The sequence below is a fragment of the Capra hircus genome, chromosome 29 (genome assembly GCF_001704415.2).
Source record: "Capra hircus breed San Clemente chromosome 29, ASM170441v1, whole genome shotgun sequence".
NCBI lineage: Eukaryota > Metazoa > Chordata > Mammalia > Artiodactyla > Bovidae > Capra > Capra hircus.
In genome coordinates, this window is record NC_030836.1 from 25,452,398 (window position 1) to 25,463,568 (window position 11,171).

The following is an 11,171-nucleotide window of genomic DNA, read 5'->3' on the forward strand; positions in this document are numbered from 1 at the left end:
TAACATAAAAAGAAACATATAACAATCCATAGACCCATGAGTGTGTGTGTGTGGTACAGTCGCGTCCGACTCTCTGTGACCTTTTGGACTGTAGCCCACCAGGCTCCTTTATCCATGGGATTCTCCAGGCAATAATACTGGAGTGGGTTGTTATGCCCTTCTCCAGGAGATCTTCCGAACCCAGGAATGGAACCAGCGTCTCCTGTGTCGCCTGCATTGCAGGCATATTCTTTATCCGCTGAGCCACTGGGGAAGCCCCCGCAGAGACCCATACACATGCACAAACCCATACAGGATCACAGTTAAGCACTAAACCAATACATAGCCACAAAACTGACAGGCCCAGATGCACATATATCCTTCAAGGTGAAAAGAGAGACACATATATAGGCATGCCTATAGACCGACAACAACCACAGTTACTCAATCATCCTTAGACACACTCTCTCACAACTCAGAGACACCTTAACACCCACAAGAACACACCGGGAATGAAAGACAGGCAGACCTGAGCATACTCAAGGACCCAAAGGAGTATGAATGAACTCTGCCAAAAATGCAACTTAAGCAGATTAATGCTGATAGAACACAAACTAAAGGTACACAAGCACATTTGGAACCAAGCACTTGCAGAATCATGGGAATTGGGTGAGAGAAGTGGGAGGCAATCAAATGGACTGGGACCTAGTCCCAGTTTTGCCACTCCCATGCTGTGTGTTTGGGTGAATCATTTCCCCCATCTCATCTTGATTTCTTCATATATAAGTGGATGATCTCCAATGTTCCTTCCAAGTCCAACATGTATAGGATAGGGAAGGGCAGGGGCTGCTGGTGTCAGGAAATTTAAGTCTAGAGGTCTTCCTGGAGTGGTAAAACTGGGACTAGGTCCCAGTTCATTTGACTGCCTCTCACTTCTCTCATGTAATTCCCATGATTCTGAACATGCTTGGTTCCCAATGTGTCCATGTACCTTTAGTCTGTGTAATATCAGCATTAATTTCCAATCTCAGAAACATCTTAAAGGATGTCCCAGTGATCTTTGATCTGCTGCAAAACTCCGGGAGATAGTGAAGGACAGGTAAGCCTGGTGTGCTGCAGTCCGAGGGATGGCAAAGAGTCGGACACAACTTAGTGACTGAACTACAGCAACAAAGAGGGAAGTAGCTGTGTGTCAGCCTTTGGGAACTGGGGTGGAGTAATCAGCCCTACTTATCTCTAATTAGCAACCATAAAGGAATTTTCAGCATCATGGAATAGTGACACCATAGTACTTAATTCTTCCTTGTGCTGGCTGGGGAGAAGCCCACAGACTGAGATCTCCTGTAAGCCCCTCCCGCAATAGGCCTCTTTTTTTTTGGACCCTGCCTACTTTCCCTAAAGCCAGTGTGGTCCACATGACAGTCTCTCCAAGCCAGGAGCAGCCCTCTTCTAGTGAAAGAATTGGCAGAGATTCAGAGCCAGGGAAATAAAGGTGAGAAGCAAGGACTGGGGCTGAGGCTCTCTCACACTCTTCCCCTATCCCCTCCAGGCTCTTGCTACAGAGTCCCAATGGTATGAACTCCCCTTGTTCTACTTTCTTTCTAGTCAGGAGCTGTGGGGAAACTCACCTTACCAGAACTCACCTTACCATTGCTGCCCCCAGCTGCTTTGTCACACACACACACACACACACACACACGCACACACACGCGCACACACACACACACACACACACACACTCTTACCAAGTGTGCTGCCTGGAATGAACACTGCATTAAAAGTTACAAACACAGTACTAGCCCTTCCTCCTCTGTGACTTACTGGGCACATATATAGCTGGGCACATCACTCCACTTTTGTTTTCTTGTCGGTAAAATTGGGCCAGAAGATATGTGCAAATGTGTCAGCTTTTGACCTAAACCCTTTAATGTCACCTAAGGGATAATTCTCAGAGAGTGGCCAAGTTAGGGTATTTTTCATTTCTCTGGATGTTAGTTTCCTATCCATAAAAATGAGAGGACTATCACAGTGGTTTTCAACAACTAGGGCCTATCAAAATTACTTGGGAAGCTTTTTAAAAACATAGATACCCTTGTTCCACCCCAGACCTGCTAATTAGGTGGCACAGACTGTAATAAACTTGAGTATATCAACACCTTTGACGTCCCTTGGTGGCTCAGATGGCAAAGAATCTACCTGCAATGTACACCTGGGTTCGATCCCTGGGTTGGGAAGATCCCCTGGAGGAGGGCATGGCAATCCACTCCACCTATTCTTGCCTGGAGAATCCCCATGGACAGGGGAGCCTGGCAGGCTACAGTCCATGGGGTCGAAAAAGTCAGACATGACTGAGCAACTAAGCAGAGCAAATAGATAAAACATGAGACCTAGAATTGCAATCCACAGGGCTGTATCAATGTCTGATTACTGAATAGGCGAGAATCAATTATATAGGTCGTCCACAAAGCAGAGGCATCTCCCCTCCGTGCTGATTATTTTGTTTGCCCTTCCACCACCCAGATCCTTTCTTGGTCCTTCTCCACCTTGCCCCTGGAGGTTGACCTCTAGGAACTGTATCACTAGGGTTCACTTGTGTTCTGGCTTCTGCGCTCAGCTAATAAGAGGCAGAGGCTGATCTGTGGTTGGAAGAGAACATGGTTGAGGTCCCCCTCCACCCACCACTAGTCTGCTGAGTGCGACTGAATTTCCAATAGTGGCTGTGCTCTTCCGTGGCTACAACTCCAGTCTTCCACCCTGGACCCCAGGCCTAGGATTGGCAACAGCTTCCCGCTATTGCTAGTCTTCAACCCTGACTGATTTGTGGCTAGTTGTTGCTCTTCAGCTCTGACTAGTTTCCTTAACCCTGCCCACATCTCTGCCATCTCATAAGTTATATTCTTGAATCAGCAACTTGATTGATAGAGTGAGTCATCAATGAGGCAGAGGCACTGCCCCCTTCCCCTACAGAAAGAGCTTATCTAATTTCATTCCTATGAATAAGATTTCTCAGTTGTTTCAAAAATGCAATTGTATGTACTGTGTAGTGTTTTTATGTTGATTACATAGTATAACAGGCAGAAAATGGGATAGGGCTGCCTAAAATTAGACATCCCTTCCTCTCTGTACCCAAAACTACCTATTTCACACAACTTGGTAATTTTGTTTGCTTGTTTCCCCTACCAAAGTTTGAGCATGTTCATCCATTCATTCAACAAATGTTTATTGTGCACCAAGTATGTCTTAGCCACTATGTTAGATGATGGGGTTTAAAACCTTCTTTAAGATATAGGTTCTAGGGACTCCCTGGCGGTCTAGTGGTTAGGACTCTGCACTTTCACTGCTGAGGGCCCAGGTTCAATCCCTGTTCCAGGAAATAAGATCCCACATGCCAGGCCGTGCAACCAAAAGAAAAATAAATATAGGTTCTGTCATGGAGTTCAGTTCAGGCAGGCAAGTAAACAATAATTACACAATTTAAATAATTGAGGTATGAAGGTTGTGTCTGACTCTGTGACCCCATGGACAGTAACCAACCAGGCTCCTCTGTCCATGGGATTTTCCAGGCAATAGTACTGGAGTGGATTGCCATTTCCTTCTCCAGGGGGTCTTCCCGACCCAGGGATCGAACACAGGTCTCCTGCATTGTAGACAGACGCTCTACTGTCTGAGCCACCAGGGAAGTCTGACATCAAAAAGACATCTAAAATTATCTTTTAGCCTGCCTTGAGGAGCTAAGAAAGCTGCAGCTAAATCTATAGAGGTGAGCTGGTCTTCACTGAGTAGACACCGATATTCTAGGTGCCAACTAAAAATTATCACTTGCTTTCTACCTCTACAAGGCCACTAGCCACTGCAGTCTCTGACCTTTAACACACTGTGAAAGGAGATCAGGGAGGAGACCAGGAATGAGGCCCTCTGTGCTCTGGAAAAAACTGGCAGAACAGGCCTTCAGATAGGTATTTTCAGGAGATTTTATGACCCCAGTTTCTCATATCTTCTCATATCTAGAAAAGCACTAAACTCATTAACAGAGGTATCTGCTCCTCATGACTAGCAGCAAATTTCTCATGACTAGCAGCAACCCTCTGCCCAATATATGCACGTATCCCCCTTCACTAAAATCATACATAATACTGTCCCCTGCCACACATCTTTGAAGCAGTTCCTCAGATCCGTCTCAAACACTGTCTCCCAGGCTATAGTCTTCATTTTCCCCAAATAAAACTTAACTCGCAACTCTCATATTGTGCTTTTTATTTGGTCAACATTGGACAGAGGGAATTGCGTGTGTACACAGAAGCACAAGAGACACACTGAATTCAAGGAAATACCTATCATCTTGGGGAGTGCTGGGGGGTGGGAAAGGTGAACCTGGAGAAGTAAGAAGGAGCCAGATCAGAAAGGATCTGAATGTTCTGCCAGCCAGTTTGGACTTGACCTAACAAGCGCCAAGAAGCCAGTTGTCTTTTGTTCCTCAGTTTCTGTGATTGTTTTCTGCTCTCGCACACCAGATACATGGAGGATACGCAGAAATGGTGACTGATCATTCGTCTGGGCTTGCCTTTTTTCCTCTTTGGGGGCTTTTTCTCACCAGTAGCCTTCTCCATCTCTGATCACCATAGTTTTGCCCTGGGATATTTTCTTGGTTTGCCCCACTTGGCATTGTAATGCAGCTCTAACCTGTTTCAGTTCAGTTCAGATTAGTCACTCAGTCATGTCCAACTCTTTGCGACCCCATGAATTGGAGCACGCCAGGCCTCCCTGTTCATCATCAACTCCCAGAGTCCATCCAAACCCATGTCCATTGAGTCAGTGTTGCCATCCAACCATCTCATCCTCTGTCATCCCTTTCTCCTCCTGCCCTCAATCTTTCCCAGCATCAGGGTCTTTTGAAATGAGTCAGCTCTTCGCATCAGGTGGCCAAAGTATTGGAGTTTCAGCTTCAACATCAGTCCTTCCAATGAACACCCAGGACTAATCTCCTTTAGGATGGACTGGTTGGATCTCCTTGCAGTCCAAGGGACTCTCAAGAGTCTTATCCAACACCACAGTTCAAAAACATCAATTCTTTGGCCCTCAGCTTTCTTTATAGTCTAACTCTCACATCCATACATGACCACTGGAAAAACCATAGCATTAACTAGACAGACCTTTGTTGGCAAAGTAATGTCTCTGCTTTTGAATATGCTATCTATGTTGGTCATAACTTTCCTTCCAAGGAGTAAGCGTCTTTTAATTTCATGGCTGCAGTCACCATCTGCTTGTTTACCTGATTCCTCACGTACTGCTGGATCTCAGCTAATTTCTCCATGACTGTTTCAGATCCCCAGAACACCTCTAATCAACTCTCAAAGCCACCCCGCCCCATCCAATCCCTATCCCTCTTGGACATCTGGGGAGGAAAATCAGACAATGATGAGTAAATATTAAGGAGGGTGTGATAAGTTTAGATGTTCCTATAGCAATGCAGGGGGAGTGTCTTGGTGCGTTGTTGAAAGTGAGCTGAATGTGTGTGCCAAGTGGAGGCGTTTGGGAGGAATCAGTTACAAATCTGGAGCTCAGAACACAAGGTGAAAAGACAGTAGAGACTTGGAAGCCAAAGCCATTCTGAAGACTATATGGAAGCAATTAGCCAGGGAGATCTTGAAGAAGGAGAGAAGGGGGACTAGACCAAGCCCTGAAGGTCATATTTCAGGGTAAAGAAAAAAAAGAGGAGAACTGGGAAGGAGACAAACACACAGGTCAACAGTCAGGTCAAAGCTGTTTCTGACACCTCCGGTATACTCATCGGGGAAGAGACAGACACACCCAGGGAAGCGTAGGTTCACATAGACGATCTATGGTATTTGTGGTTTGGCTCCCTCCTTCCGGAACAGGGGACACATGGCGGTTCTGCTTCCTTATTGGAGTAGTTCAGAAACTCTGAAGACGGAAAGCAATGACACATCTTCATTCCTCACTGTGTGTTCCACTCTCTCGACTCCAGCCCAGGGCATTCCTGAAGGTCTCTCCTGCCCTGTCGGCTTACAGGAGTCAGCCTAGGTGGACCAAATCCCAGTGTAACCCATCTTCTGAAGACGCTGGTTCCAGAATGCCTCTCTCATGCTTGACCCCACCTGAACCATGAGCCCTGGAGTAGCTGATATAGCCCATGATTCACGGTCTGCTCCTGGAGCCTTTAGGAAAAGGACAAAGATTTTTAGCAAAACTCACCTTTCCAGACCCTCCATTAGGATGAAATTTTAATGCTGTCTTGAGATAACTTGTGGGTCGGTATCTCTAAGGACATTCTGGGCTCTTTGTTTGGCTTCTGGGCTTGGGGCCAGACACACCTGGGTTCTTACTCTTCTTTCCTTTCCTTTGTCTATTGACAGGGATATCACTGACCTTAAACATACGTGGATTTCTCTAACTGTGAAACTACCAAATCAAGGCTCTCCTGATGGGGTTCAGTGCAGGGATGTCTAGGAGGGATACCTAACTTTGCTGAGATGCGTGGGATTAGAAGACCACCAACACCCAAGAGTCTAGCATCCCAAACTTCGTGAAGTCCAAGTGTTTTAGTCACTCCTTGTATTGAGGTCATCCAAGTTCAGCTGTCTCACCAACAGCCTCAGTCCCTCCCCCACCACCCAACATGCTCCCTCCATCCAGACCCTAAGCTTTCTGGCTTGTGCATTTGGATGGTTCCTTCAGCTATTAAAAAGTAAGTTAGTATGAGGAAACAGAAGCAAGAAAAGTGAAGTGGCTGGGGGTTAAGCAGGAAGATGGTTTTGAGAAACAAACAAAAACCTAGAAGATCCCACACATCAAGCCTCAGGACACTGAATGCCTAGTTCTGTCCTCAGCCTCGGCTCCCTTAGGCTAACTGTCCAGAGCAGACCCTCCAATCTCCTCCTCTCAAAGACTGCATCTTCCCAAACAGATGAACTTCTTTCACTGGACTCTTTGTCTAGTTACTTCGCTGAGATACAGTCATCCATTCATGAATCTGGTATTTATCAACCACTTACAGCGGGCCAGGCTAGATCTGTGTCACAGATATGAACAAACAGACCTTTCCTGTCCTTGTGGCACTCACGATCCAGCAGGACAAGCCGATGCAATGAAACCACAACCTCAGCCTCCCACATCCACTCCACACCTCTTCCCTAGGTCTCCAAGGCCAGAAAATTGAGCAAGGGCTGGCTGGACCTTCCCAAAGTTTCCTGCTGACTGGTTGGGAAATGGAGCAAATTTGTCTATGAGGCTATTAAAAAGAACCTCTTTTGACTGTGAAAGTAACATATTCATTATGAAAAATATGGAAAATATAGAAAAGTATAAATAATAAGAATCACCTATAATGTCACAGTCCAGAGATAATCACAGCTGAATGTTTTGGTATATTTCCTTCCAATTGTTTGACATGCATATTTAAGTTTTAAACTATAAATTCACTATAATTTAATTTTCCCATATTGCTGAATATGTAGATTTTTCCCTAATATAAATGATGCTATAATGAATCACACAGTACTCCACACAAATCTTTACTCACATCTTTGATTATTTTCTTAGGAAAATTTCTTAGAAGTAAGATGATTAAGCCAAAGCAAAGTATTATATTTATGATTCATAAACATCTCTCCAGCACTTTACTCCCCAAACAAACCTTTTTCCTTTTATAATGACTATGAAGCACAGTAATTCAGCTGGGAAATAAGCATGTAAATTCTTCACTTATGCCTGATATAAAGATCACATTTCTGTTTAATTAATTTCCTAGAACCTCTACTTCCTGTATTAATAACAACAAATGAAAAAAAAATTTTTTTAATCAATAACAACAAATGTTTTTAGTGTTTGCTATATGCCAGACACTCTATTGGATACTTTCACTGTACATATACAGGGAAAAAAATAATAAATAAGTAAATAAACTGAATTATATAATATTTTATATTTATTGTATCTGTATATAAGTGCTTTTGACCTGTGTTGTTGGAGAAGACTCTTGAGAGTCCTTTGGACTGCAAGGAGATCAAACCAGTCCATCCTAAAGGAGATTAGTCCTGGGTGTTCATTGGAAGGACTGATTTTGAAGCTGAAACTCCAATACTTTGGCCACCTGATGTGAAGACCTGACTCATTGGAAAAGACCCTGATTCTGGGAAAGACTGAAGACAGGAGGAGAAGGGGATGACAGGAGATGACATGGTTGGATGGCATCAGTGACTCGATGCACTTGAATTTGAGCAAGCTCTGGGAGTTGGTGATGGACAGGGAAGCCTGGTATGCTGCAGTCCATGGGGTCACAAAGAATCAGACAGGACTGAGTGACAGAACTGAACTAAGTTATTTATAGTTATATTATATAATAATTCAGTTTATTTGTTTATTTATTGTTGTTTTGGTTTTTTTTGGCTGCCCCACATAGCTTGTGGGATCTCAGTTCCCTGACCAGGGATTGAACCCATCACCCCTGCAGTGCATGCCTAACCAGTGGACTGCCAGAGAATTCCCTATATAGTTTTTAATTCTTATAGAATCTTTTTTATATAGGCACTATTATTGTCTCCATGGGTAACTTGAGGCTCAGAGAGGCTAAGAGACTTGACTTAGGTCACGTACAAGGAAACAGAAATTATAAATCTCCCAGAATTCTTTAATTAACGTTGCCCAGAAATTATATCTGAAGCCAGAGGCCACAAACTTTAATTTCCCATTTAATGAGGAGTCTTGAAAAGAATAAGATGACTGCTGACACAGCTGCTTGGAGACAAAGTTTTCGGCTGGCCTTACATCTTGGGTAGATAATTTAAAGACTAGAGAATATTTACATATCATTATCATAAAATTTATGTTAAATCTATGTTAACTTATAGCCTGTCATTATAAAGTTGAGCTTCTATATTTGCTTACTAAGAGGCAAAGAGCTTCCTTGTAATATGACAGGTTGGTTTTCATGGTTTCAAGGATTGCTGACTAACAACATTTACCCCATAAATATTTTTTAAAGAAATGACTTTTATTGAGATGCTTTTTGTATGAAACTGGGTTGTTTACTCAAGATGATAAACTGTGTTTTTCATAAGGCATTGTATTGATCTGTCATAATTAACTCCCTATGACTTCCTTAACTTAATCAAGTAAATTTAATGGTAAAGGTGACTGAACTGCCTTTGATATCTGTTCCCATGGTGCCTACATCAGTTTGTTCTTTTATAGTTGTCATCTCAATTTATAATTATAGGCACAATTAAAGGAGGCTATTTGATTAACTTTCCCCCTACCCGATTAGAAGTTTCCTAAGAGATGAGACCATGCCTATTTCTGGTCATATTGTATCATCAATGTTTAACACAGAGTCTGGCACAGTAGCTGCTCAATAAATATTTGGCAAATGAGTGAATGACTGTCTGATTAGACCTGCCATATAGCCACTGAGGGAGGAGAGCTAAAAATGATGAAGAGGGAGAAACAGAAGGACTGGGTTTTGTGGCCACAGTATGAAAAGCCCACTGGTAACAAGGCACTTAAGGGGCTGAAAAAATGGAGGCAGTTACACAGTAAAGCAGTCGCTCTCAGACTGTTTCTTAATGTTCTATAAGTTGCCCTGAACATGGTTTTGTACCACTTAAGATAATCCTAGACTTGTTCTCAATTTTAATTTTCTCAACTTAAATTTTTATTTTCATGTGGTTTTTTTTTAACTTTTTAATAACCGCTATTCATTATCTATACAAAGACCTAGCATACTGTGGCATTTTATGTGACATATAGTCGCTAAAAATTTAATGCATCAGTGCTCCATAAAGTTCATGAATACAAATATGACAGCCTTTTTGAAAAAAATCTGGGAAAGTGGGTTGCGGATGGCAGGATTTGTTTTTAGGTGGCAGGGGCTGGGAGACCCCACATTAAAACTTCAGAGCACCTTAGAACTGTGTTGTGAGGGATGCCCAGATAGAATGTTGTCCCAGGAATGCCTACATCTGACCAAAGAAGAGTCAGCTTTTTTGATGACCATCTTGTCCCACCAGCTTGGGTTATTTTCTAGTTAATTACCTAGAAATACTTTTTTCCATCCTTTGACTTTGTAATTGTTTTGTATCTAAATTCAGGACTTGGCATTTTTCCTACTATGTTTAATCCTTGTTGATTCTTGTCCATTGGCAGCCTTGTGAATCCAGATTCTGGCAGTAAGTTCCATAGGTTCTATCTATCCTCTTTGCTGGTGACTGAATTGTGTCTCTCCTCAAATTAAAATGTTAAAGCCCTGATCCCCAGTACGATCGTACATGGAAATAGGACTTTGGGGAGGTAATTAGGGTTAAATGAAGTCATGTGGGTGAGACGCTCTTGATGGGATTAGTGCCCATATAAGAAGAGACATTGCCCTCGGCCTCTCCCTCTCTATCTTTCTGTCCACCACTGATTTCATAGCTAGAAGAGAGCAATCAGCAGGCCAGGTAGAGAGCCCTTAATCAGAACTTGACCATACTGGCGTCCTGATCTCAGACTTTCAACCCCTACAACTATGAGAATATAAATGTCTACTCTGTAAGCCACACAGTAGCCTAAGCCAATGAAGACACCATCCTACTCCATTATTTCATAACTCCATCATCTCAAACTCTCCCCTTCTTTGTTATCTAGTCCCATCATCAGATTACTTGGTTACTCAATTCCAGATGCCCTGCTTCTGCTCCACAAGCTGCCCTAAGCCCCACCTGGTGTCTATCCCTGCCAACTCCAACAAAACTGAATATGCCCCCCTCTGCGGTTCTCAGTTCAGTTCAGTCGCTCAGTCGTGTCCGACTCTTTGTGACCCCATGAATCGCAGTACGCCAGGCCTCCCTGTCCATCACCAACTCCCAGAGTTCACTCAGATTCATGTCCATCGAGTCGGTGATGCCATCCAGCCATTTCATGCTCTGTCGTCCCCTTCTCCTCCTGCCCCCAATCCCTCCCAGCATCAGAGTCTTTTCCAATAAGTCAACTCTTCGCATGAGGTGGCCAAAGTACTGTAGCTTCAGCTTTAGCATCATTCCTTCCAAAGAAATCCCAGGACTGATCTCCTTCAGAATGGACTGGTTGGATCTCCTTGCAGTCCAAGGGACTCTCAAGAGTCTTCTCCAACACCACAGTTCAAACGCATCAATTCTTTGGCACTCAGCCTTCTTCACAGTCCAACTCTCGCATCCATG